The sequence below is a fragment of the Nicotiana sylvestris genome, chromosome 8, assembly GCF_000393655.2.
Source record: "Nicotiana sylvestris chromosome 8, ASM39365v2, whole genome shotgun sequence".
NCBI lineage: Eukaryota > Viridiplantae > Streptophyta > Magnoliopsida > Solanales > Solanaceae > Nicotiana > Nicotiana sylvestris.
In genome coordinates, this window is record NC_091064.1 from 123,048,094 (window position 1) to 123,075,405 (window position 27,312).

Below are 27,312 nucleotides of genomic sequence, written 5' to 3' on the forward strand. Positions count from 1 at the left end.
AGTATATTTGAATTGTACTGGTATGTAAAATAGCTGAACAAAAGAACTGTCAACACTGAAACTGAAACTGAACTGCTAGCTGATAAACTGATAACTGAACAAGGAAGTAAGGATGTGAATACTCCCTCTTCAAAATGATGAACAACCTATTTATCTGAACATTAAATTGCGGCCTCAGGCCCAATATGTATATATATATGTGCACAACCGCGGCCTCGGGCCCAAGTATTCGTATACATAACTGCGACCTAAGGTCCAAAATGCATAAAGCATAAACTGCGGCCTCAGGCCCAAATGCAGGTGTTCAACATTCAGGAATTTAAATCAGGAACTGAGAATCATACTGTAATATGTGATACTGAAATAATGAGCCATACCGACTTACATGATACTGGTATAGTGAATAGGATTAAACTGAGATGAGTATTCATAATAAGTTGATTTGTCATAACTGAAACTCATAGAATATCGAATGATTATGAAACTATGTCATCTAGAGAATATAAGTTCTACTTCTATTCATGGAACCAAGGCATAATTACTTTCTGAGGAAACTAGTAATGTTCATGATGAATGGGACGTAGGGAGAATCATAGATATTCCCAAACGTAAAGAGTTAGCCTTACATACCTCAATTTGCCCCTTAGTGATACTACAATGATCCACACTACTAAGAACCTTCAATCTACAACAACAACATCCAATGGAACCCAATATTAGTAATAAATTCCATAACTTATGCCATTTAGGCATATTATCAAACACCTTGTAGGCATAGATATTTACACCTCATAACTATAGTGTTGGTTCATCCAACTATCACCATTAACCAACAATTCATTCCACCATCATTCCTAACAAATTTATAACTTCCAACAACATATGTATGACCATCCATTCACACCCAACCAACAAATCCTATCAAATAATCACCTTTAAATCCCTACCATGGTCATGCATTTAAATTGGGAATTTATGACTTCCAATCACCATACCATAAGTTGTAATACTTGATTCATACTCATAATTCCATAATAACACCATATATGTAAGTCTAAGGGTGTAGGATTACCTCTTGTAGACCAAATCTTGAAAGACAACTTTTGGGGTGTTCTTGAGATTTTGAAGAAATCCTATGAAACCCAATCAAAATCATGCTGTAACTAGTGATTAAGAAGTGAAATCACCATGATAACACACTTAAAAACTCACCTTAGGTGTGCAATTGGATGCCTTGGGCGAGTTGGGGGTGTAGAGGCAGCCCTAAGCTTGAGAAATGACTCAATTTCTCTTATTTCCGGTCTTTAAGATATTTAAAACCTTCCAGACGTGCGAGCTCGCGCGCCTGTTCGCGCGCGGGAGGCAGAATACTCAGCAAAAATGCGCGACTTCGCGCTCCTGTTCGCGCTAGTGACACCTGCCTAGTAAAATGGTCATAACTTTCTGTATATACCTCCAAATGATGAACGGTTTATTGCGTTGGAAACTAGACTCAAAGAGATTTAATTTGATAGGTTGTGAATCACACAAATCATTGTATCCAGGTAGATATGCTCGCCCAAAGTAAGGTCTTGTGCATACTATTTGCAAATTTTCAGCTATAATGAAAATTTTCAACTTGGCTTGGACTTAAGCCTCTCCTTAGACCCCAATTCACCTATAATATGCCTCGTACACTTATTATCATAACCACTCAATTACCATCATGCTAATACTCGTTTAATACATCCACAACCGATTCAAATTACGGGGTGTTACATTATCTCCCCCTTGGGATCATTCGTCCTCGAATGATGGTCCTGGCTGCAACTACGACTATCTATGGTCATTAAATGGGTGTTATGGAGATATGAGAATACTGAAATATTATGAATACATGATTACTGACCTGTTGAGATACTGAACTGAACTGTATTGACTAAATATTGATCTGCCATGAATACGTGAATACTGAACTAACATGGATATCTGAATATTGAACTGGCACGAATATTTGAGAATTGAACTAACATCAATATCAAAGTACTAAGCTGGCATGAATATCTAAGTATTGGACTAACATGAGTAGCTGAGTATTGAATGGACTTGAATATCTGAGTATTGAACTGACATAAGTATCTGAGTACTGAACTGACATGAGTATTTGAGTGCTGGAAACTTGAATGTTATAACGTTACACGCGAAATACTGGTTGTACCACCACTAATTCTGGTGGCAACTCCAACTCATAAGCTAATTGACCGATCATTTGCAAGATTCTATATGGCCCAATATAGTAGGGACTGTGCTTTCCCTTCTTCTCAAATCTCATAATGCCTTTTATAGGCGAAACTTTCAAAAACACCCAATCATCAACTTGAAACTCTAGGTCTCTATGCCGCACGCTCGAATAGGACATTTTGGTGGCTCTGAGTTTTTTTCAAACGCTCTTGAATCAACTTAACTTTCTCTATAGTCTGATAGACCAAATAAGGTCCTAATAACTCCACTTCTCCAACTTCGAACCAACCAATTGGTGATCTACACCTTCCCCCACACATAGCTTCGTACGGTGCCATCTTGATACTAGAATGGTAGGTTATTATTAGCAAGGCCAATAAGAGGTATGTGATCATCCCAATTACTTTTAACATCAAGGAAATATCCTCAATTGTTTGAATAATGCACTCTGCCTAGCCATCTCTTTTGAGGATGAAAAACGTGTGCCTAATAATTTCTGAAAGAACTTCTAAAAGTTCATTTTAAACTGAGCACCACAGTCCCAAATGACGGACCACGGAGTCCCATGTAATTAGACGATTTCCTGAATGTATAACTTGGTATAATCTTCTGTTGAATCTGTAGTCTTTACTGGCAAGAAATGTGCTGACTTGGTAAGTCGATTTACAATCATCCAATCAAATCATGCTTTTAAAATGAGAAAGATAATCCCGTTTATAAATTTCATATTTACCATCTCCACACAAAATATGTGTATTCTGTGATAAAACACTAGGCTTTCTGCTGCTCGACTTTCACTTGCTGACAATTAAGGCAATTGGCCGCAAGTCTGCGACATTCTTTTTCATGTAGTTCATCTAATCAATCTCCTTGGTCATGATGCATATTTGGGGGACCTAGATGGAAATAATACCAGGAATTATAGTCTTCTAACATGATCTTCCCTTTTTAAGTCCATCTATGTCTGGAACACACAATCTTGGTACCTCAAAGTACCATCATCTCCCCCTTATTCGAAAGCCATCATCTTATACTTGTGAATCTCTTCTTTCAGCTACAACAAGTAGGGATCATCAAACTATTTCTCCTTCACTTCGCCTACTAAGGGGGAACAAGTCATATTCTAGACAACAACTCTGTCATCTTTTAGAGTCCGAAGTCGAACTCCTATCTTGGCTGGTGAACTTCTTTTACCAAAGTTCTCTTATCTACCGCAATCATGAGTTATTCTTCCCACACTTTATCTTCTTAAGAACTTCCTGAAAACACTTATAGAATTGTTGTGAGCTAAGCCTTAAACCAATACTCCGAAGACTAGAGTCTCGTGCAATGGCACTACCCTCGTGATACATAACTGGGCATGATTCTATAGCTTTCTGTGATTATTTTATCATCAATAACTAAACTCGGTGATCATTCTACTCACTTTGTTTTTCTTACATTTGCTAGACATAATCCGTGTGGTAATTATACAATTTTCCCACATTACCGAATTGATTTTCTTTTTCATATCCCATGCTACTATTCGAGTTTCAGATCTCCAACTGGACTTATTGAAAATTTTCACATCACCCCTTAGACCACAGGTCTTATACTTGTGGATACTTCTCATTTTGCTGGGATCCAAATAACTTTCCTTATTCTTTGCTATTCTTTGCACTCTACGTCAATGCTGACTCATCTTCCAACTTACTTCTGAGAAATCTTTCTTACTAGGAAAAATTAAATTATTCACTTAACAGAAAGCTAATGTATTCACAGCTATCATATACAATCTTAATAATTTAACTCTGCTCACATTGTCAATCCTAGAGAAACCAAATTACGATAATTCCTAAAGGTTATTCTTCTATAGTTTTTGCTCTCACTGCTAGCTAATATTTTTTTTCCCACTGCTACTGTACTTCGAGTTTAACTTAAACTCTTTGGGTTCTAACACACGTTCGGTATTTCAAACTGACAATCCACTCACTAGAGTTAACCTGGCTAAGTGAATCAAATTGTACCCTTACTAGCTCTGCTGAAAGTGCTAATTCACTGTATCAACTCAAAACTTACTTACTCTTCTTTTACTAACCACCTGCTAGCATCATATTTTCTTCTCCTGCTTTGAATAACTATAGTGAAGCATAAGGTTACTCCTAAATTCCCTCATCATCTGACCATATTTTTTATCTTACACCAATAGCTGCATCTTATAGTAACTTACTAACGTGGTACTTCTAGTTCTGATTTGAATAAATATGAACAACTTAAAATCATTCCCTGAAATTCACTATTGGCTGCTCTTAGTTCTCATTGCATACATCATATCTTCTATTCATTTGCATGAGTTGTACGAAATCACATCTTTGGTAATAACAAACGTTTCTGACTCCTAGGTATTTTACCCTTAGGCTCTTTTCTGTCAAAAACTATAGTGACCAATGTTGGGGTCTGACATCCAAACTATCATCATCCAACTTGTGGCTCTATTTTCAAGAATTAAAAGAAATTGTTCTCTGAGGTAAAACACATACGAATACACTACCATGCACAAACCTATCCTTCAAAGTATACCATCATCTGATAAATCACTTCTTGCACCATCCGGTGAGTCTTGGTTTTAATCCAGACCTAAAGTATGCAAACGTTTCTCTATAATCACTATTACTTACATTTTCTTTTAACATCCATATGCATCACCGTATACTCACAAGTCTCCAAAAATTTCGATACACTGAAAATCGGATATTTGGTAAACATATAACTGAATACTGGAGTGCTGAATAACCATAAACTTGTTAACTGAGAAATTACTGAAAGACTATATAACTGGTAACTAAGGTAAACTGATAACCATAAGACACGATAACTGCTTTTGTACTTTTTAATAAGGTTATGCTCTAATCTGTAACACTATCCATTGCATCCCACTTTTTTACATCCTCTAAAGTCTCGTATTTACCAACCTGTACTCCATAATTATACCTCAATGGGCAAAACCTCTCTAGGACTTTAGGTTTCTCCTGCGCGTCGCTTGGGCATCCAATACATTTGGAATTTGATAGGAAGAAAATGTTATCTATTGCTCTAAGATTCATGGCACGATCTAGAGTAGAAAGAAATGAGACAATCCTGGATGTCTTGGTAGTTAACCGTTTCTATGAGTGGTCGGCACACACATTTAAAGGAAACTCCACTGGACACGGCTTCATAGACTCCCTAAGACACTTGAACCTATGGCTCTGATACCAAGCTTTGTCACGCCCTGAACCTGGGCCTGGACATAACACGGCACTCGGTGCCTGACTACATGTGACCGAGCGAACCAACTGGCTAGCTGAATCAACATGTGGTATCATAACATACTGAATGCGGAAGATAAACTAACACATGTTGATATACCGAAAGTCTGGATGATATAAATCAAAGTGCGAAAATACTAATACAATTCTGAAACATATTTGTAACCAACATAGCTTAATATGAAAGTCTGTGACTTTGTCTAACTGTTACTCTAGTCTATGAAGCCTCTATTTGAGTACTGAAAACACTTACTGTATGTGAATACTGAAGACTGTAGCAATGATAATGTCCTGAAAGAACTGGGGATCACCAAATAGCTGGTACGAGAATTCTAGCGCTCTGAATCATCAACCTGCATCGCGAGATGCAGGCCCCGGGCAAAAGGGACGTCAGTACATTTGAATTGTACTGGTATGTAAAATAGCTGAACAAAAGAACTGTCAACACTGAAACTGAAACTGATCTGCTAGCTGATAAACTGATAACTGAACAAGGAAATAAGGATGTGAATACTCCCTCTTCTGAATGATGAACAACCTGTTTATCTGAACATTAAATTGCGGCCTCAGGCCCAATATGTATATATATATATATATATATATATATATATATATATATATATATATATATATGTGTGTGTGTGTGTGTGTGTGTGTGTGCACAACTGCGGCCTCGGGCCCAAGTATACGTATACATAACTGCAACATCAGGTCCAAAATGCATAAAGCATAAACTGCGGCCTCAGGCCCAAATGCAGGTGTTCAACATTCAGGAATTTAAATCAGGAACTAAGAATCATACTGTAATATGTGATACTGAAATTATGAGCCATACCGACTTATATGATACTGGTATAGTGAATACGATTAAACTGAGATGAGTATTCATAATAAGTTGAGTCATAACTGAAACTCATAGAATATCGAATGATTATGAAACTATGTCATCTAGAGAATATAAGTTCTACTTCTATTCATGGAACCAAGGCATAATTACTTTCTGAGGAAACTAGTAATGTTCATGATGAATGGGACGTAGGGAGAATCATAGATATTCCCAAACGTAAAGAGTTAGCCTTACATACCTCAATTTGCCCCTTAGTGATACTACAATGATCCACACTACTAAGAACCTTCAATCTACAACAACAACATCCAATGGAACCCAATATTAGTAATAAATTCCATAACTTATGCCATTTAGGCATATTATCAAACACCTTGTAGGCATAGATATTTACACCTCATAACTATAGTGTTGGTTCATCCAACTATCACCATTAACCAACAATTCATTCCACCATCATTCCTAACAAATTTATAACTTCCAACAACATATGTATGACCATCCATTCACACCCAACCAACAAATCCTATCAAATAATCACCTTTAAATCCCTACCATGGTCATGCATTTAAATTGGGAATTTATGACTTCCAATCACCATACCATAAGTTGTAATACTTGATTCATACTCATAATTCCATAATAACACCATATATGTAAGTCTAAGGGTGTAGGATTACCTTTTGTAGACCAAATCTTGAAAGATAACTTTTGGGGTATTCTTGAGATTTTGAAGAAATCCTATAAAACTCAATCAAAATCATGTTGTAACTAGTGATTGAGAAGTGAAATCACCATGATAACACACTTAAAAACTCACCTTAGGTGTGCAATTGGATGCCTTGGTCGAGTTGGGGGTGTAGAGGAAGCCCTAAGCTTGAGAAATGACTCAATTTCTCTTATTTCCGGTCTTTAAGATATTTAAAACCTTCCAGACGCGCGAGCTCGCGCGCCTGTTCGCGCGCGGGAGGCAGAGTACTCAGCAAAAACGCGCGACTTCGCGCTCCTGTTCGCGCTAGTGACACCTTCCCAGTAAAATGGTCATAACTTTCTGTATACACCTTCAAATGACAAACGGTTTGTTGCGTTGGAAACTTGACTCAAAGGGATTTAATTTGATAGGTTGTGAATCACACAACTCATTGTATCCAGGTAAATATGCTCGCCCAAAGTGAGGTCTTGTGCATACTCATTTGCAAATTTTCAGCTATAATGAAAATTTTCAACTTGGCTTGGACTTAAGCCTCTCCTTAGACCCCAAATCACCTATAATATACCTCGTACACTTATTATCATAACCACTCAATTACCATCACGCTAATACTCGTTTAATGCATCCACAACCGATTCAAATTACGGGGTGTTACAAAACAATCCAACCAAAAAGACAATCATATCCCATGTTCTTTCAAGTGTTATCTTATGGTTTTTCACTCAAACAACACAACCAACACAAGATTAACCTTAGGTAAAATCAAGAAGATATTATACATACCTTTTACAACAGCTAAAACTCGAAACCCTATCTCAACTGTGCTCACAATAGCCCTCAATTACACCACAATACCATAAAAGCATTCTCTTGTAGTCTTTAACATCTTTGATGATGATTTGGTTGTTGTTTCCTTGAGTTTGGTTCTTGTGGTCTTGAGATATGTTAGGGATGATTTTGGAGATCTTGAGAGTGGTTTTGTATGAGTAACGTCTGTATTGTTGACGAGATATAAGGGGATAAGACCACCGCCTCAATTCTCCAAGCATGTGGGTAAGCTGCTTGCTTGGTAGGTTGAGCAGTTCCACTTCAGACACTTGTATCTCTCTAATCTGATACCGTATTGACAATAGGATTATAGAGTTGGAAACTAGACACATAGGGCTTTAATTCCATATAAATATCTTCATGTAACTCTCAATAGATTGGGAGAAACCTGCGTCGCAACTTGGCCTATAAACCTGCCAGTTTCTTCGAAGTACGGATATGTGACTTGGCGACCCTACTTTAAAAATCTATATTCTCTACCGTGATGTCGCATGAATAAATGGTTTGGAACGTTGGAAAGTATGTTAAAAGACCTTCTTTTTGGTATGAAATATGTCCCAAAATGACATCATAAAGCTTACGAATTTAATTTCTTAAAACGGCTCTTTACAAAGCAAATCTTAACTCGATTTTTCTGTAAGTTAAATTCAATTTTTCCCAAACTTTATATTTCATATCCAAACATCATATATATTCATATCATGACTTTAAATGCATTTAAATCGTGATTAACAAGTCTCATTCATCCTACTTACCTAATTCTTCGATAAACCTTCCTTAGCCTTTTAGAAGGATTTCATCCTTTTTGAGCTTACATCAGTTTACTTATGGCGTACTTTCACGTACGGAAACATGGGGTGTAACATAATTCCCCCCTTTTGAAATATTCATCCTCGAATGTTGACTGATGCACTTATCATTATCATAACATATTGCTCTTGCGATTACTTTACTACTCTCCTTGCCATCTAGGCAACTGTTCTGTGAATAAATCCAAAAGCTAGGACATTCCCTCCTTTTAGGCCTCTTTCTCACACCACGCCCTATGGTCGGAGTTCTTACAATCTCATAACTGTTGCTACCTTCTATCATGTAGCCTGTACTTCTCTGTCCTTGTATGTGCGCATATGCGACTCTTCCATAACCACATTCAATCTCTTACCATTTGTCTTTCTGAATATAGGTATAGTTGTATTATGAATAAAATAGAATTTAGGACTTCAAATTCTTACAACTGAGCTCTTCCACACAATCTAGAGTAAGAAGAAAGAATGACAGTCCTAAATGCCTTGTAGCCTCCTACTTATTAGTGTGGCGCATAACACACCCATAAAAAACTCTACTAGACATGGCTTGTAGACTCTGTTGGATAGAAATGCTCTGATACCACTTTTGTTATGACCAAAACGAAGGGCCACGACTGGTACCCGGTGCCTACTCAATTGAGCGCCACATACCTTATCCTTCTTTACTATAAGACTCGTCACGGACCATGATAGGCCACATATATATAAGTAAAAATATTAGAACTTAATTCACATAACTAATTCTAAAAGATTTATATAGATACATAGGGGCCAACAAGGCCGTTGACATGTCATACCTAACTATACACAAGACATTGTCTGCAAAGACTCTAGGAAAATATGACCATAATATATAAGTCGGGACGGAGTTCCCGATATCCACAAAAAATAAAATAACATATATAGAACATAACTCGGCAATACTCCAGGAAGAAGTGGATCTCACCAATCAAAATTTGATATCTGGAGGCAACCTATAGTGGAGGGTCCTCACCTTGCATATCTACACCTGCGTGGCATGAAACACAGCGCTCCATGAAAAGGGACGTCAGTATGAATAATGTACCAAGTATGTAAGGCAAAACTGAAACATAATAATAAGTCAACATTAATGAAAGAGATATAAGAATCACCTGAACCTATGAAGTGCTACCGTATATGCATACTTGTTATACTTATATTTATATATATAACCTCTTTGGAACCATTATCCATATCGATGCATGATTTCCCAAATGATCAGTAGTAACTTCCCAACCGGCCATAGCTCAGTAGTAAATGCATAACTTCCAAACTGATGGTAACTGCCCGACTGGCCATAGCCTGATAGTAAATGCATGACTGCCCGACCGGCCGTAGCTCGGTTATAAATGAAGATGCATGTCTGCCCAACCGGCTATAGCACGATGGTAAATGAAGATGCATATCTTCCCAATCGACTGTAGCACGATGGTAAATGAATATGTATGACAGCCCAACCGGCCGTAGCACGGTGGTAAATGCATGAAGATGCATGTATCACTATATTGCAAATATTAACATCTTTATTGTATGCCTCAATAGAGACTTAGGAACATACTTAGACATGCTTTGACTTACATTTCATAGGAATGAATAACGTAGAATCTTTTATGGAATAGCATTACGTTTACGTATCATTACTTGGATCATGCCAAAAGAAGAAAGGATTAGCCTTAACATACCTATATGATCTCTTCCTTATTACTCAGCCAAGCTCAACATAACTTCTTGCATCTACAACAAGTGAAATGATATTGTCGTTAACATATAATGTCGTACCATCGTATTTGGCTAGTCGTATGACTTAAGGAAAATTGGGCAGCAATTCCCCTATTTTTTAATACATCCCAAATGCTACTAAGGTTCACAATATCCCAACAACAATAACTATAACAACCAATAGCAACAACAATAATATAACCCATTATGAGTTTCTACGATTATCTTAACAATCATATTGAGCGACAAGCTCATTTTTACTCATAACAAGATATAACTTAAATCCAAATCTTCTTCCATAAACTAGTTTACAACCTTCAGAACATCATACTTATATGTACCATATTATTTCTAGTTTAAAACATCCACAAAATGCCTTCCAAAACAGCCTCATACGTCTAGCACCTTAAATTTTTATCGGCAATCACTTGTTTTTCATCTTTTCTTCTTCAATCAACTTAATTAACACCGAGAAAAGCTTAATAAAAGCAGCCACAATATTATCAAATTATTTCTCACAATTTCCAGCCACCACAAACCATATATTTAGCCACAAAATAGTCCAACCTAAAAGACAATCATATCCCATGTTCTTTCAAATGCTATCTTATGGTTTTTTACTCAAACAACAGAAACAACACAAGATTAACCTTAGGCACAATCAATAAGATGTTAAACATACCTTGTACAATAGCTACAACTCGAAACCCTATCTCAACTTAGCTCACAATATCCCTTAATCATACCACAACACCATAGAAGTATTCTCTTGTGGTCTTTAACATCTTTGATGATGATTTGAGTTGTTGTTTCCTTGAGTTTGGTTCTTTTGATCTTGAGATATGTTAGAGATGATTTTGGAGCTCTTGAGAGTGGTTTTGTGTAAGTAACATCTGTATTGTTTACGAGATATAAGGGGATAAGACCACCGCCTCAATTCTCCATGCAGGTGGGTAAGCTTCCTGCTTGACAGCTTGAGCAGTGCTACTTCGGACACTTGTATCTCTGTAGTCTGATATTGTATTGACAAGCGGTTTTCAGTATTGGAAACGAGACACATAGGGATTTAATTTCATATAAATATCAACATGTAACTCTCAATATATTAGGAGAAACCTACGTCGCAATTTGGCCTATAAACCTGCCAGTTTCATCGAAATACGACAACGTGACTTGGTGACCCTACTTTAAAAATCCATATTTTTCTACCTCGATGTCGCATGAATAAATGGTTTGGACCTTTGAAAACTATGTTCTAAGACCTTCATTTTGGTATGAGGTGTGTTCCAAAATGACATCGTAACTATGTTACGAATTTAATTTCTCAAAACGGCTTGTTACAAGGCAAATCTTAACTCGATTTTTCCGTAAGTTAAATTCAATTTTCCCAAACTTTATATTTCATATCCAAACATCATATATAGTCATATTACGACTTTAAATGTAATTAAATCATGATTAACAAGTCTCATTCATCCTACTTGCCTAACACTTTAAAAACCCTTCCTTAGCTTTGTAGAAGGATTTTATGGCGTACTTTCACATAACATTATCATTCCTTTATCGCACAAAAACTTATTTATGACCAGCTAGTTTTATACCAGCAAGTGTTTGGACTATTGGTCCAAGGACTTCTCTTTTAGCAAGTGACTTCAATTCTGATTGAATTGACTCTTACCATTTTGGCCAATCAGATCTTTGTCAATATTCTTCGACAGATCGGGGTTTAAGATTCTCACTATCTTGCATAATGTTAAGTGCAACATTATATGCAAAAATATTATCGATCACTATTTCAGATCGATTTAAATTAATTCCATCACCAGTAGAACTTATTAAAAGTTCCTCATTCACTTGAGTCTCGGGTTCATTGATTTCTTCAGAAAACTCAAAACTAATCAGATCTTGGGTCTCTTCAGGAGATCCCTTCATAGTATCATTTTGATCATTTGTCGATTTTCTTTTTTTTTAGATTTTGCTCCTTAGAACCCAAAGGCCTACTACACTTTAGGCGTGCTTTAGGTTCACTGGCTCTCATGCTAGTAGATGGTCCTGCTGGGACATCAATTCGGATAGACACATTCTCTGCAGGGATATGTGACTTAATTATCCTTTTCAAATTAGTAAAAGCACCTGGCATTTGATTTGTTATATTTTGTAAATGGATGATCTTCTGGACCTCCTGATTACATACAAGGGTACGTGGATCAAAATGAGATAATAATGAAATTTTCCACACAATTTCTCTTTTGATTTCTTAATCTCTACCCCTAATTGAGGGAAATTTGTTTCATCAAACCGACAATCCGCAAATCGAGAAGTAAATAAATCTCTCGTCAATGATTCAAGATAGCGAATAATAGAGAGTGACTCAAAGCCAACATATATTCCTAACCTTCTCTAGGGGCCCATCTTACTGCGCTGTGGTGGTGCTACTGGCACATATACAGTACATCCATAAATTCGTAGATGGACAATATTTGGTTCATGACCTAAAACTAATTGTGATGGAGAATATTTATTATAATGTATCGGTCTAGGACAAATAAGTGATGCCGCATGCAAGATAGCATGGCCCCAAGCAGTAGTGTTGCAATTTTATTTTCATAAATAGTGGTCTTGCTATCAATTGCAAGCGTTTAATAAATGACTCTGCAAGGCCATTTTGAGTATGTACATAAGCTACAGGATGTTGAACAAGTATCCCAACTAATAGGCAGTAATCATCAAAAGCTTGAGATGAGAATTCTCCAGCATTATCAAGGCGAATAGCCTTTATAGGATAATCTAGGAATTGCGCTCTTAATCGAATTATTTGGGCTAATAGCTTTGCAAATGCCTGGTCGCAAGATGATAGTAGGCACACATGAGACCATCTTGAAGAAGCATCTATTAGGACCATAAAATATCTAAACAACCCACTTGGTGGGTGAATAGGTCCACATATATTCCCATGTATACGCTCTAAAAAGGTAGAGGATTCAATGCCAACCTTCATTGGTGATGATCTATTAATCATTTTGCCTTGATAACAAGCATCATAAGAAAATTCATTATTTGTGTAACGACCCAGCCGGTCGTTTCATGAGTTACCTTCTGTTTCCTCCATTTCTACTTCTTTATGTCTTGATCAACTATATTGTATGGTATCGGGTTGGTTGGTTCGGGTTCGGAGTGGTTTTGTAGGGAAATGAGACACTTAGTCTCTTTTGAGTAAGCTTAAGTTGGAAAAGTCAACCAGATATTGACTTATCTGAAAAAGGTCTCGGATGTGAATTATGATGGTTCGGATAGCTTTGTTAGGTGATTTGAGACTTAGGAGCATGATCGGAATTTATTTTGGAGGTTCGGGGTAGATTTAGGCTTGAATTGGCGAAATTGAAATTTTGGTGCATTTCGGTTGGTAGTGAAAATTTTGATCTTGGGGTCGTAATAGAATTCCAAAAATTGGAATAGGTCCGTTGTGTTATTTGGGACGTGTGTGCAAAATTTCAGGTCATTCAGACGAGGTTAGATAGACTTTTGATCGAAAGTAGAATTTGGAAGATTTGGAATTCTTAGGCTTGAATCCGAGGGTGATTTGATGTTTTGATGTTGTTTTGAGCATTTTGAAGTTTGGAATAAGTTTGAATGAAGTTATGGGATGTGTTGGCATGTTTGGTGAAGGTCTAAAGGGCCTCGGGTGAGTTTCGGGAGGTTAACGGATCAAATTCTTGTCTTTGGAAGTTGCAGATTTCTTCAGCTTTCTGTTGCAGAGTTTTGAACTTCGTGTTCGCAAGAGGATCCTCGTGTTCGCGAAGAGATGTTGAGTGAGGCAGGACAGTTACCCTTCGCATTCTCGGTGTTAGTCCTGCGTTCGCGAAGGTTGAGTCTGAATGTGCATCGCGAACGCGTGGCATAGTTCGCACTCACGTAGAAGGGTGAAGCAGACTTGGGCATCAGGCCCTAAGGCATCGCATTCGCGACTCGAGGAAAGTGCTCGTGTAGGCTAAGGTGAGTAAGGCATCACGTTCGCGAGGTGGTGTTCGCATTCGCATAAGAGGAAAGTTGAGCTGTGCTCTTTTTGTGCCTCACGAACGTGAGGCTTCGACCGCGTTCACGAAGAAGGAATTTATCCCTCGACATAATGTTTAAATAGTTGCCTTCGCGATTTTTGGTCTATTTCCTCGATTGTTGAGCAGTTTTGAAGCTTTTTGAGAGGGATTTGTAACGACCCAACTGGTAATTTTGAGCTTTTGCACTTTTCTCGCCAATTCTCGGGTATGACTAGCCCCGTGTGATGTATTATGACTTATATAAATAGTTGGTTTTGGTTTTAAGGGTAATCGGAATGAATTTGGAAGAATAGTTCTCAGTTTAAAGCTTAAAGTTTGAAAGGTTTGACCGAGTTTCGACTTGTTAGTATATGATCGAGGATTGGAATTATTATGATTTTATTAGCTCCATGAGGTTATTTGGGACTTAGGAGCGTGATCGAAATGTATTTTGGAGGTCCGTGGAAGGTTTAGGCTTGAATTGGCGAAATTGGGATTTTGGCATTTGTTAGTTGGTAGGTGAGATTTTGATATATAGGTCGGAATGGAATTCCGGAAGTTGGAGTAGGTCCGTTGTGTCATTGGTGATGTGTGTGAAAAATTTTAGTTCATTCGAACGAGGTTTGATAGACTTTTTGATCGAAAGCGGAATTTGGAAGTTTTTAGAATTCTTAGGCTTGAATCCGATATGATTTTGGTGTTTTGATGTTGTTTTGAGCTTTTCGAAGGTTGGTACAAGTTGGAATGAGGTTATGGGATATGTTGTCATGTTTGGTTGAGGTCCCGAACCTCCGGTGGTTAACGGATCAATTTTTGGACTTTGGACTAGGCAGTTTTGCTGGTTTTTGTTGCAGAGATTTTTGTTCATCGTGTTCGCAGAGGGTGAATCGCGTTCGCGAAGAGTGTTTTTGTATGATGATAATTTTGTTCTACGCGTTCACAAGGGAGAGGAAGCGAACCGAAGGTGAAGGCAACATGTGCATCGTGGACGCATGACTGGGGTCGCGTTCGCGAAGAGGAGTGAGGTCGTTGGGCACCACAGGCCCTTAAGTTATGCGTTCGTGATATCATTAACGTGTTCGCGAAAGACTGGAATGGCAAAGCATCGCTTTCGCGTGATAGCATCCACGTTCGCGAAGGGAAAAGTGGAGAGGCGGTGTAATTTGTGCTACGCAAACGCGAGAGTGAGGCCGCGTTCGCGAAGAAGGAAAAATCTGGGCAGAATGTTTAAGTTCAAAATCGAGGGTTTAAGTCCAATATAACAAAAACCATTGGACAGCTCGGGAGAAGGTGAAATTTGAGAAGATTTTCAGTGGAGCTATTGGGGTAAGTATTCTTCACTCATATTTGGTTTAATTCCATGATTTAGTCTTGAATTTTATCATTTAATTTGAGAAATTAGAGTGGAAATTAGGGAAAATGGAAGAAAAGTTTAAGAATTCGTTTGGGGATTTGAATGGACATTTGATGTCCAATTTTGATGTTCTTGGTATGTATGAACTCGTGAAAGGATAAGGATTTTATTGATGTGGTTTTATCAGATTCTGAGACGTGGGCCCAGGGGCCGGGTTTGGCTAATTTTAGGATTTTTAGTATAAATTGGATATTTTCGAATGGGCTTTGATCCATTAGCATATTTTGATGGTATGAATCTGCTTTTGGCTAGATTTGGAGCATTTGGAGGCCGAGTCGAGAGGAAAAGGCATCGCGGGCTAGAGTTGGACCGGATTGAGGTGAGAAATGATTGTAAATGTTGTCCTGAGGGTATGAAACCCCAGATTTCACATCATTGTGCTATATTGAGGTGACGCACATGCTAGATGACGAGCGTGGAGTCGTGCACTGTTGGGGATTGAGACTTAGTCCATCCTGAATGACTGTTTTCCTACGTATTTGATTGAAAACTGTTTGCTATCATCGTGTTTTGGGCTGAATGCCATATTTGGGCCTCGTGCCAACTATTTGGACCCTTAGGGGATTTTTACTGATATTTCCTCACTGTTTTGATTTTATATCTGTGCTTAGTCATGCTATATTATACTGTTTTCATAAATCAGCCATGTTTACTCTATTTTAACTCTTTAAATGATATTTTTGGGTTGAGCATCATATTTTACTGTTGCCTGGGTGGCATGAGAGATTTCTGACTGAGTGAGGCCGAGTGCCTTTGTTATGAGGATATTATGGGATCGGGTTGTGCGCCGCAGCAGTGTGGTACTGATTTATGATTATGAGGCCGAGGGCCTGATTTGTTATGCCATGAGGTGTCTTGATATGAGGTCCAGAGCCTGTTTGATTATGCAACGAGATGGCTTGATATTGCGCTTGGGCCATAAGGAGCCCCTCCCGGAGTCTGTACCCTGAGTGAGTGATATATTGATTATGCCAAGAGATGGCTTGTTATTGCATTTGGGCCGTAAGGGGCCCCTCCCAGAGTTTGTACATCCCCAGTGGGCGCGGGTACCTAGTGTGTTATGTGATATAGCCCGAGGGGCTGATGTTGTTCCATGTAATAGCCCGAGGAGCAGTTCTTGATCTATGTTATGCCCGAGGGGCTGATTATGACTGATTTTGAGGTAGCCCGAGGGGCTGGTTCTGTTAATATTATGCCCGAGGGGCGATTTATGGTACACATTTTGCCCGAGGGGCTGTTCACGTTTCTATCATGTTTACTCACTTTTATCACTCGTTTGAAACTGTTGAAAATTGTTTTGAAAAGGTTTTTACTGAACTTAGCATGATTTACGAAGTAAATGATTTCTGTACTGTGTTGGAAATATCCAGTATTTGTTGTAGTGTTTTGACGTGGTTTCTTACTGCTCAGCTTTCACTTACCTTTATTACTCACTGAGTTGGAGTACTCACATTACTCCCTGCACCTTGTGTGCAGATTCAGGTATTTCTGAACCCGATAGTAGGCGTTGATTGCTCGGAGGCAGAGTCATCGGAGTTTAGTTGCCCGTCGTTCGCAGCACTGCTTTTTTTTTTCTCCCTCTTGTTTTCGTTAGATTGGATTCAGTACACTTTTAGACTTTTTCATTGTATTCAGACCTTAGTAGATGTTCGTGACTTGTGACACCCCGATGTCGGGCTTGTATATTATTTTCGCACTGTTCATTTAGACATACATTATGAAACATTTGTTTAATTAAAGGCTCAAAAATGGATTCTTATTGATTAATGGTTAATTTGGGAGTTGTGTCGGATGACCTAGTTTCACAATAGGTGCCATCACGACCGGGTCGATTTTAGGGTCGTGACAGGATTGAAGAGGGAATCGAAGGAAAACACTTGGAGGTGAGATTTTTGAACTCAATACTCGATTCTATGGTGATTTCTACCTAAATAGACATGAAATTTATGGGATTTAAAGCCTAAAATTGGGAAATTAGGGCTTGAAATTGGAGACTTGATTTAGGGATTTGAGGGTTCGTTTGTGGTCGGAGTTTGATGTATTTGATATGTATGAACTCATGGGAGTGTAAGGATCCTAGTTTTGTGATTTTTATCAGAATTTGAGATGTGGGCCCGGGGGTCGGATTTGGCTAATTTCGGGGTTTTTGATGTAACTTGGTTATTTTCGAGTGGGCTTTGTTCCTTTAGCATATTTTGATGGTATGCATCTGATTTTGGTTAGATTTGGAGCAATTGGAGTCCGATTCGAGGGGCAAAGGCATCGCGGGCTTTAGTTTGGACCGGATTGAGGTAAGTAATGATTGTAAATGTTGTCCTAAGGGTATGAAACCCCGGATTTCACATCATTTCACTACTTTGAGGTGACGCACATGCTAGATGACGAGCGTGGAGTCGTGCACCATTGGGGATTGTGACTTGGTCATTCTCATATGACTATTAAGTCGTGTATTTGATTGAAAACTATTTGATACTATTGTGTTTTGGAAATTATTATTCTATTTGGGCTGAATGCCATATTTGGGCCTCAAGCCAACTATTTGGACCCCTAGGGCTTTTCACTACTGTTCCTCACTGTTTTGACTTAATTATCTGTATAGTCATGCTGTGTTTTACTGATTTCACAACTCAGCCGTATTTACTCCATTTTGATACTTTAAATGATATTTTGGGTTGAGCATCTTGTTTTACTGTTGCCCGAGTGGCTAGAGAGGTTTCTGACTGAGTGAGGCCGATGGCCCGTGTTGTGAGGATATCATGGGATTGGTTGTGTGCCGCAGCATGTTGTACTGATTTGTGATATATGAGAGGTCGAGGGCCTGTTTTGTTATGCCACGAGATAGGTTGTGATAGCGCTTGGGTTGTAGGAGCCCCTCTGGAGTCTGAACACCCCTAGTGAGCGCGGGTACCCAGTGTGTGAAATGTGATATTGCCCAAGGAGCTGTTGTTGTTTCATGTTATTGCCCGAGGGGCTGATTACGAGTGATTGTGAGGTAGCCCGAGGGGCTGGTTCTGTTGATATTTTGCCCGAGGAGCGGTTGTGGTACATGTTTTGCCCAAGGGGCTGTTTACGTTTCTACCCTTTCCTCACTGTTTTTCATCACTCATTTGAAACTATTGAAAGATGTTTAAAAAAAGGATTTTACTGAACGGAGTTTTTTTTACGAGTATTGTTGATTTACTGTATTGATTCTGCATATATACTATTTTGTTGTGGTGCTATGACGTGAAATTACTTGTTTTTACTGCTCAGCTACTTTTACTTTTATTACTTACTGAGTTGGCATACTCACATTACTCCCCGCACCTCGTGTGCAGATCCAGGAGTCTCGGGGCATGATAGTGAGTGTTGATCAGTCTTCCAGCAGGTCTCCGAAGTTGACTAGGCAGCTGCTTGGCGTTCACATCCCAATGCTTCTCCTTCCTATCTTATTTAGATTGTCTTAGTATTTTATTATCACAACCCTAAACCGGACCCGGTCGTGATGGCACCTATCGTGAAACTAGGCCAGCCGACACAAACCCCCAAACAAACTAAACAGTTACAATAAATTATTTAAAGTCATTAATAAGCTAAAAATCCCAAAAATAAAGTGTAGAATAGAACAATACAGAAACAAACACATCCCGACATTGGGGTGTCACCAGTTATGAGCATCTAAAATTCGTCTAATAGTATGAAAATGACAACACAGTATAATACAAAGCTAATACAAGGTGAAATAAAGATAGGAAGGAGAAGCATTTGGCTGTGAATGCAGTGCAGCTACCTAGTCAACTCTGAAAAAGCATGCTGGAAGGCAAATCAACACTCGTTAGCGTGACCCGAGACTCCTGGATCTGCACACAGGGTGCAGGGAGTAATGTGAGTATGCCAACTAAGGAAGTAATAAAAGTAAAGGCAGCTGAGCAATAAGAAAACACGTAAAATACAATATAATACTACAACAAAACAGTATAAAACCAGAACAATGCAATAAACAGTAAAAGCTCGTAAAAACACCTTACTTCAGTAAAAAAACCTCTTTAAAACATCTTTCAGTAGTTCAAACGAGTGATGAAAACAGGGAGAAAAGGGATAGAAACATAAATCAGCCCCTCGGACAAAATACCAACAGAACCAGCCCCTCGGGCTATCTCACAATCACTCGTATCAGTCCCTCGGGCAATAACATAAAACAACAACAGCCCCTCGGGCAATATCACATCTTACATCGGGTACCCGCGCTCACTAGGGGTGTGCAAACTCCGGAGGGGTTCCTACAACCCAAGTGCTATATCAAGCCATCTCGTGGCATATTCAAACTGGACATCGGCCTCATAACAAGCCACCTCATGTCATAACAAATCATGCCCTCGGCCTCATAATCATGAATCAGTACAACACCGTTGCGACGTGCAGCCCGATCCCATAATATCCTCACAACACAAGCCCTCGGGCTCACTTAGTAAGAAATCTCTCAATCCCACTCGAGCACAGTACAACATGATGCTCAGCCCAAAATATTATTTAAAATGTCTAAACGGAGTAAATATGGCTGAGTTATAAAAATAGTGGAATACGGCATGACTGAAAACAAATATAAAGTTAAAATAGTGCGGAATAGTAGTAAAAATCCCCTAAGGGTCCAAAATAGTAGGCACGAGGCCAGAATATGGCATTCAGCCCAAAACATGATGATACTTTCCAAAATACAATGATAGCAAACAGTTTTCAATCAAATACATTGTTTAACAGTCATATGGGACGGACTAAGTGTAAAGCCCCAGAAAATTTTGCTTAGTAATTTAAGATTTCGTGGTGCCAAGGTAGGCCAAATATTTTATCTTGCATGCAAATGAGGATTAAGGAGATTATGGATATCAATTGGATATGTTAATAAGTGTATAAGTCATAGTAGAAGTGAATTGGGGTCTAAGGAGAGGCCTAAGTCTAAGCCAAGTTGGAAAATTTCATAAAAGACGAAAGTTGCAAATGAGTGCGCACAAGACCTCTCTTTGGACAATCATATCTCCAGTTATATAAATATTTGTGTGATGCACAACCTATCAAATAAAAGGTCTTTGAGTTAGTTTCCAATGCTTCAAACCATTCATCATTCGGACACTCCTACCAAAAGTTATGACCAAATTATCAAAAGCAGCGCAGAATTTTACACTACTGCGCCGCCCCATGCGACGTGGCTGTGTAAATTATCAGAGCACCTCCAGTTTCGTTTCTAAACACATTTTGCATTACCACTCCGTCTCATGTGCGTCTGTGCAAAAATCGGGATTTTTGTTATAAAATGACCTCATTTCGTCAAATAGATTCAAGGGACCATTTCTTAAGCAAAAATTCGATATTTTTAGAGTGAGAGAGTGCCCTAGAGTGAGAAAGTATCCCTCATAAATTCTTCTACAACTCTTGCTCAAATCTTAAAGGATTAACAAGGAAAACCACACTAGGCCTTCATCCTTGAGGTAAGATTCTATACCTTAACCTTTAATTTTGAATCTAGCTAAAGATGGGAAATTATAAAGAATGTTTGTGGGTATTGGAGTTGTTATCTTGCTTGCATGTGTTGTAAAAGGTTATAGAAACATTGTGGAGCAAAAGATGGTAAAATATGGGTTGTGGGTTGATAAAATCCTCTATAAAAGGACCATAAAGATTTAACGCACATATGGTATTTGATAAAATGCTCAAATGAGCTAGAATTATGAATATCTTCCTAATTTGTGTTCAATTTTGTTATGTCTTGAAGTAGATTGGCGTTGCTAGAATTTCTGGAACGTTGTAGTAACTTAAGGAAAAGCTCTTTGAGGTATGTATGGCTAACTTTAACTCTTGTAGAATCCCCTTGTTGTGATGAGCATACAGTATGTGTACCTTGTATGAAAATATGTGTATGGATTGTCTTAGTTGATTTCCACACCACCGTGTTATATGTGATTGTGAAAAGTGATTTGATGTGCCTACCTTATTATGTGCTAAGCTTGTAAATGCTTGAGGATGATGATATGGGAGTATGTGTTAACGAATGAAAAAACGTTAATGTGTCCAAATGTGGGAATGTGTATAACGGTTAAAACCCTGTGTGGTAAGTAATGAAAGATGGTATTGTGAAATGACATAAATGAGTTGAACGATTACGACAACACCTTGTACATGAATTACTGCTTGGTGACATCTATGGTGTCTTGAGTCCAAATGTGTGATTTGTTGATATGAACTTGTGCTTCCTTGAAATGATGATTCTTGTGATTAATATGCTTTGAACATTGTTGGTTAAGTCTCGCGAGATAATGGTGTAAGTAAATGGCAACAAACCAAGTGTGTGTGTGTGAATGTGTGAATGTGTTAAGAACTGTGTAACAAATGATGGAAAGAAATCGTAATTGATGCAATTGAAACAACTGTGGTAATATCATACGTGACTTGTCGCGGGCAATTATCGTTGTGACTTAAATTGTATACGGGCTGTTGCATATGATGAAAATGGTATTGATGTTATGAAAATTCCTTGTGAATTATTGTTATTGTCGTGTGAAATTTGATTGTCCGGTGGGATCGGGTTGCGCGCCGCAACACGAAGTTATAAGGTGTGGGTTGTGGTGATAAGGGTGGCCGAGGTAATAAGGGTGGAAAAGGGATCGAAATCACTATTGAAATGAAAATATGTGAAAGTTGTGAAACCATTGATGTGATGAAATAATGTTGAAAGGGGAAAAGGAGAGATTGTGGAACTTGTTTGGCTTTGGTTGTTCCTTTCATGTGCATTGGATTGTTGATTCTATTACTGCTTGTTACCTGTTCATTTCTTGATTTTACTTGGGGTAAAGTTTGTTCATACATACTAGTACAATTCATATGTACTGACGTCCCTTTTGTCGGGGGCGCTACATTTGTGTTATGATTGTAGGTGATTCTATAGCAGGTACTCCAGTCCACCTACAGTAGCACTCCTTGACTTTTCGTCAGCTGTATTGGTGAGCCCCTTTTCCTCTCGGGGCTCTGCATGGCTCATGCCGCTTTTCCTCCCAAAAATCTTATTTTGGTATTTGCGTAAGGTATAGCCGGAGCCTTGTTACCGGCAAGTATTGTAACACTCTTTTGTATCCCTAGAGGCTCTGTAGACAGGAAATATGGGTTATGTACTTATGTATTTTGTATTTGGGTAGTGTAACTTGTAAACCACGCTAAGTTACCATTTATATTATGTAAATCTCGTAAGAATATGTTTAAATCATAAATGGCTATTTCACTTGGTTAACGGATAATGAAAATGCGGGGTAACACGTGGGATAGGAAAGGCACCCAGGTCCGCTTGACTGGGGTTACCCAGTCGAGCGCCTGTCGCGTCCCTCAGTTTTGGGGCATGACAAACTTGGTATCAGAGCCTAAGGTTTTAAAGTGTCCTAGGATGTCTCGGAGCCGTGTCTATTAGAGTCCTTATCGATGTGTTGTCGATCACATCTATATGTTGGAGGCTACATGGACATTTAGGAATGTTACCCTTCTTCAACACTCCAGATCGTGCGATAAAGCTTTACTATAAGATTGTCTTATAATTCGTGCATTGAGATTCAAGGTAAGTTTAGACGCTCTTTCGTCTATTTCAAGTAATGTTGTCATACGGAATGACCAGTGGGAAAAGGCCTGAATATTAAGGAGATGGCATATGTGTTATGTTGAACGAATGGTACAAATATATGAGGTACGTACATAGTAGCAGAAGCATACTTTATTCGAGAAAGTTTTAAAAATGATTGTAACCTCCAGAGAAACATTGAATTGATAAGTGATATATAAGCTTGAATAGCACATGTGGGTAGTGTGAGAAGTATGTAAATGATCCTAAGGTGTGAAAGAAAACTGGTTATATAAGCACGTGATATATGGGAGACATGACCAGGAGATTGATGATGAGAGTGCAAGTCTCTTCTAGGAGACAAGAAGTTATGAAATGAGAGTCAATTGAACCCATAATGAGAAGACCCTTATGCTACGAATGTTATAAGAACCCCATAAGTGTATGAAGTTTTGTTACACTCCTAAAGGATATTGGTATGAGGAATTGGAATCCCAAGCCCGTGTGGCTGAATAAGAGCAAAGGACTTATGAGGTTAATACCATTGTGACTTCAATCTCCCTAATACTCAAACATATATGTGAGGGATAAAGAAATGAAACATATGTCCATGAAGTTGCTAAATTCAAGACTTGTGTCAAAATCCGGGACATTTGCCCTAAGTGGGTGTGGAAGGGCCATAGCAAGGCCACTTAAATACAATGAAACAAGAGTAAGACCATGTAGCTTTGATGTTTGAATATTTTTGTTGAAGATAGGCGTAGTCTAGAAAAGTGATAATGGATAATGTGATTATCTGAAAGGATATGCTAATGATAGACCACTAGTACCTCCAAAAAGGTGGAAGGTTAAGGAAGGTAAATTCTTCATACATGGCAATGTGAATGATAGGGTCAACGATCCTAGAAACTAAGAGTCTGTTTGTAAAGGGGTTCTATACTCGTTAGAGGGCTTGGGACAATGCATCCCAAGAAAGTACTATAGATCAAAGGTAAACGTTTTGCGAGTTTTTAGAATGGGTTAATTATGGAATTGCGATTCAACTAAAGTTCTAAGACGTTAAGAAAGGTGGAACGAGTGGGAGAAATAAATGTGATGCTATAATAACCCAAAAGAGTATTTGGGCTTGATGGAAACCTTACAAGCAAATAAGTGTTAAGTGATATGTGGATGAACACACTTTCCCACGAATATCCTAACAAGAATTAAGAGGTGAGCGGGTTAAAAAAAATTAAGGGAAAAGACCACGTAACATGTGGAAGAGTTTGTGGCTATTCACTAGCTAGGAATAATGAGGCGAGAAGAAATAAGAAGAAAATCTATAAATTGAGATGTCCATGGTTATCGCAAAATAGTTCATATCAGAATGGTGGACTCGCCTGGAGCACAAGTGTTAATAGAAGGTATAAAGGACTAACCGTAATGCTATCGACTTGGGTGACACTGAATGGTAACTAAAGGAGCTAGAGATAGTTCATGTCTACATATAATGGAAAGTAAGACTACTGGGGGTGAAGTTACAATATGACAAGCTCATTAAACCAGGCACAATGATATTACAAGTTCACGGGAGGTAGACAAGTGTGTGGCAAAATAAGGCTATCAATTATGCACTATGAGCAAAATAGAATGGGAATGAATATTCCATTTAGAAAGAAAAGATGGCACCAATATATTGTTCGGGCCAGTGGCGTTTTCTGAATTGAATATGTACGAAGGGTGTTGATATGCGTTTTGGGTGGTGTTGAACAGTAAAGGGAGATCACGAGAATGTTTACAAGGGAAAGTGGAGTGGTTTCTTAAATCCTATAAGGCACACAAGGAGGAAAGAGGTTGACCAGGAAAGGTTTGAGCACAATGTTACATTATACTTGATGCAATGTCGTGCATGTTAATGATATTAAGGTGTGTGCGTAGGCTAGGAGATGTTATTCCTTTGAAATAGAAGGTTCTATAAGAAAACTCATCAAGTAATGTCTTTTGTTGAGAATTTGGAAGAGCAAGTTGCAAGAGAAATGTGATATAGATGGTTCACTATTGATGAAACATGGCCAGGTGATCACTTATACCTCTAGGAAACCCAAGAATCATGGAAGAACTATCCGGCACATGGTTTAGAACTTGCGGCGGTAGTTTTTGTATAACGATTTGGCGACATTATGTGTATGGGGGTTCACGTTGATGTATTTATGAACCACAATAGCCTTCAAGATATTTTTAAACAAAAGGAGTTGAATCTGAGACATAGAGGATGGCTCGGGCTACTCAAGGACTATGATATTGAGATTCTCTATCACCCGGGAAAGGCCAATGTTGTGGCAGATGCTCTTAGACGGAAATCTATGGGTAGTTAGCTCACTTGGAGATATATAAAAGGTTGTTGGCTAGGGAGGTTCACCAGTTGGCTAGTCTAGGAGTTCGTCTTGCAGACTCTAGTGAAGAGAGAGTAATTGTGTAGAATAAGGCTGAATCGTCGCTTGTAGCGGAGGTTAAAGAAAAGCAATACAACGATCCATTGTTGGTACAGCTGAAGGAGGGAATTCATAAACACAATATCACATCTTTTCTTTTGGCATTGATGATGGTACCCTACGGTGCCAAGAGCGCCTATGTGTTCTAGATATTGATAGTCTTCGTGAAAGGATTTTGGAAAAAGCTCACACTTCTAGGTATTCCGTACACCCAGGTTCTACTAAAATGTATCATGATCTCAAAGAAGTTTATTGGTGGACTAACATGAAAAGAGATGTGGCGGACTTTGTGGCAAAATGTCCGAACTATCAGCAAGTGAAGGCTGAACATCAAAGGCTTAGAGGATTGTTACAAAGCATAGAATTCTAACGTTGAAATGGGAAATGATCAATATGGATTTTGTGGTAGGATTACCTCACAAAATCAACGCACTTTTTGCCAGTCAAGTCCATCGATACTACAGAATAGTATGCTCAGTTGTACATCAAGGAAGTAGTCAGACTTCACGGCACTCTAGTTTCTATTATCTCGGATTGAGGGGCTTAGTTCATAGCAAACTTTCGGACGAAATTTCAGCAAGGTTTGGGTACTCAAGTAAATCTCAGTATGGCCTTCCATCCGTAGATTGACGGTCAGGCAGAGCGGACTATTGAGGCGCTTGAAAATATGTTGCAAGCTTGTGTTCTAGCTTTCAAAGGTAGTTGGAATGACCATTTGCCGCTTGTTGAGTTTGCTTACAATAAAAGCTTTCACGCTAGTATTTAGATGGCCTCATTTTAGGCATTGTATGGAAGGAGGTGTAGATCTCCGATTGGGTGGTTCGAGGTTGGTGAAGCAGAACTGTTAGGGCCAGATCTTGTGCATCATGCTATGGAAAAAGTTAAAGTCATTCAGGAGAGGATGAAAACTACTCAGAGTCATCAGAAATCCTATGCAGACGTGCGTCGAAGAGAATTGGAATTCCAAGTAGATGATTGGGTGTTCTTGAAGTATCTTCCATGAAGGGAGTCATACGATTCGGGAAGAAAGGGAAGTTAAGTCCGAGGTATGTCGGACCGTATAGAATCATTCAGAGGATCGGTCAGGTGGCATACAAGCTCGAGCTGCCACCCGAGATATCATTGGTACATCCGGTCTTCCATGTGTCTATGTTGAAGAAGGTAGTGGGAGATCCGTCCGTTATTGTTCCAATTGAAGCTATTGAGGTTAATGAAGAACTATCTTATGAAGAAATTCCAGCTGCCATTCTTGATAGGCAAGTCCGGAAATTGAGAACTAAGGAAACTGCCTCTGTAAAAGTGTTATGGCGGAACCAGCAGGTTGTGGAAGCCACTTGGGAAATCGAGGAAGAAATGAGAAATAAGTACCCACATTTGTTT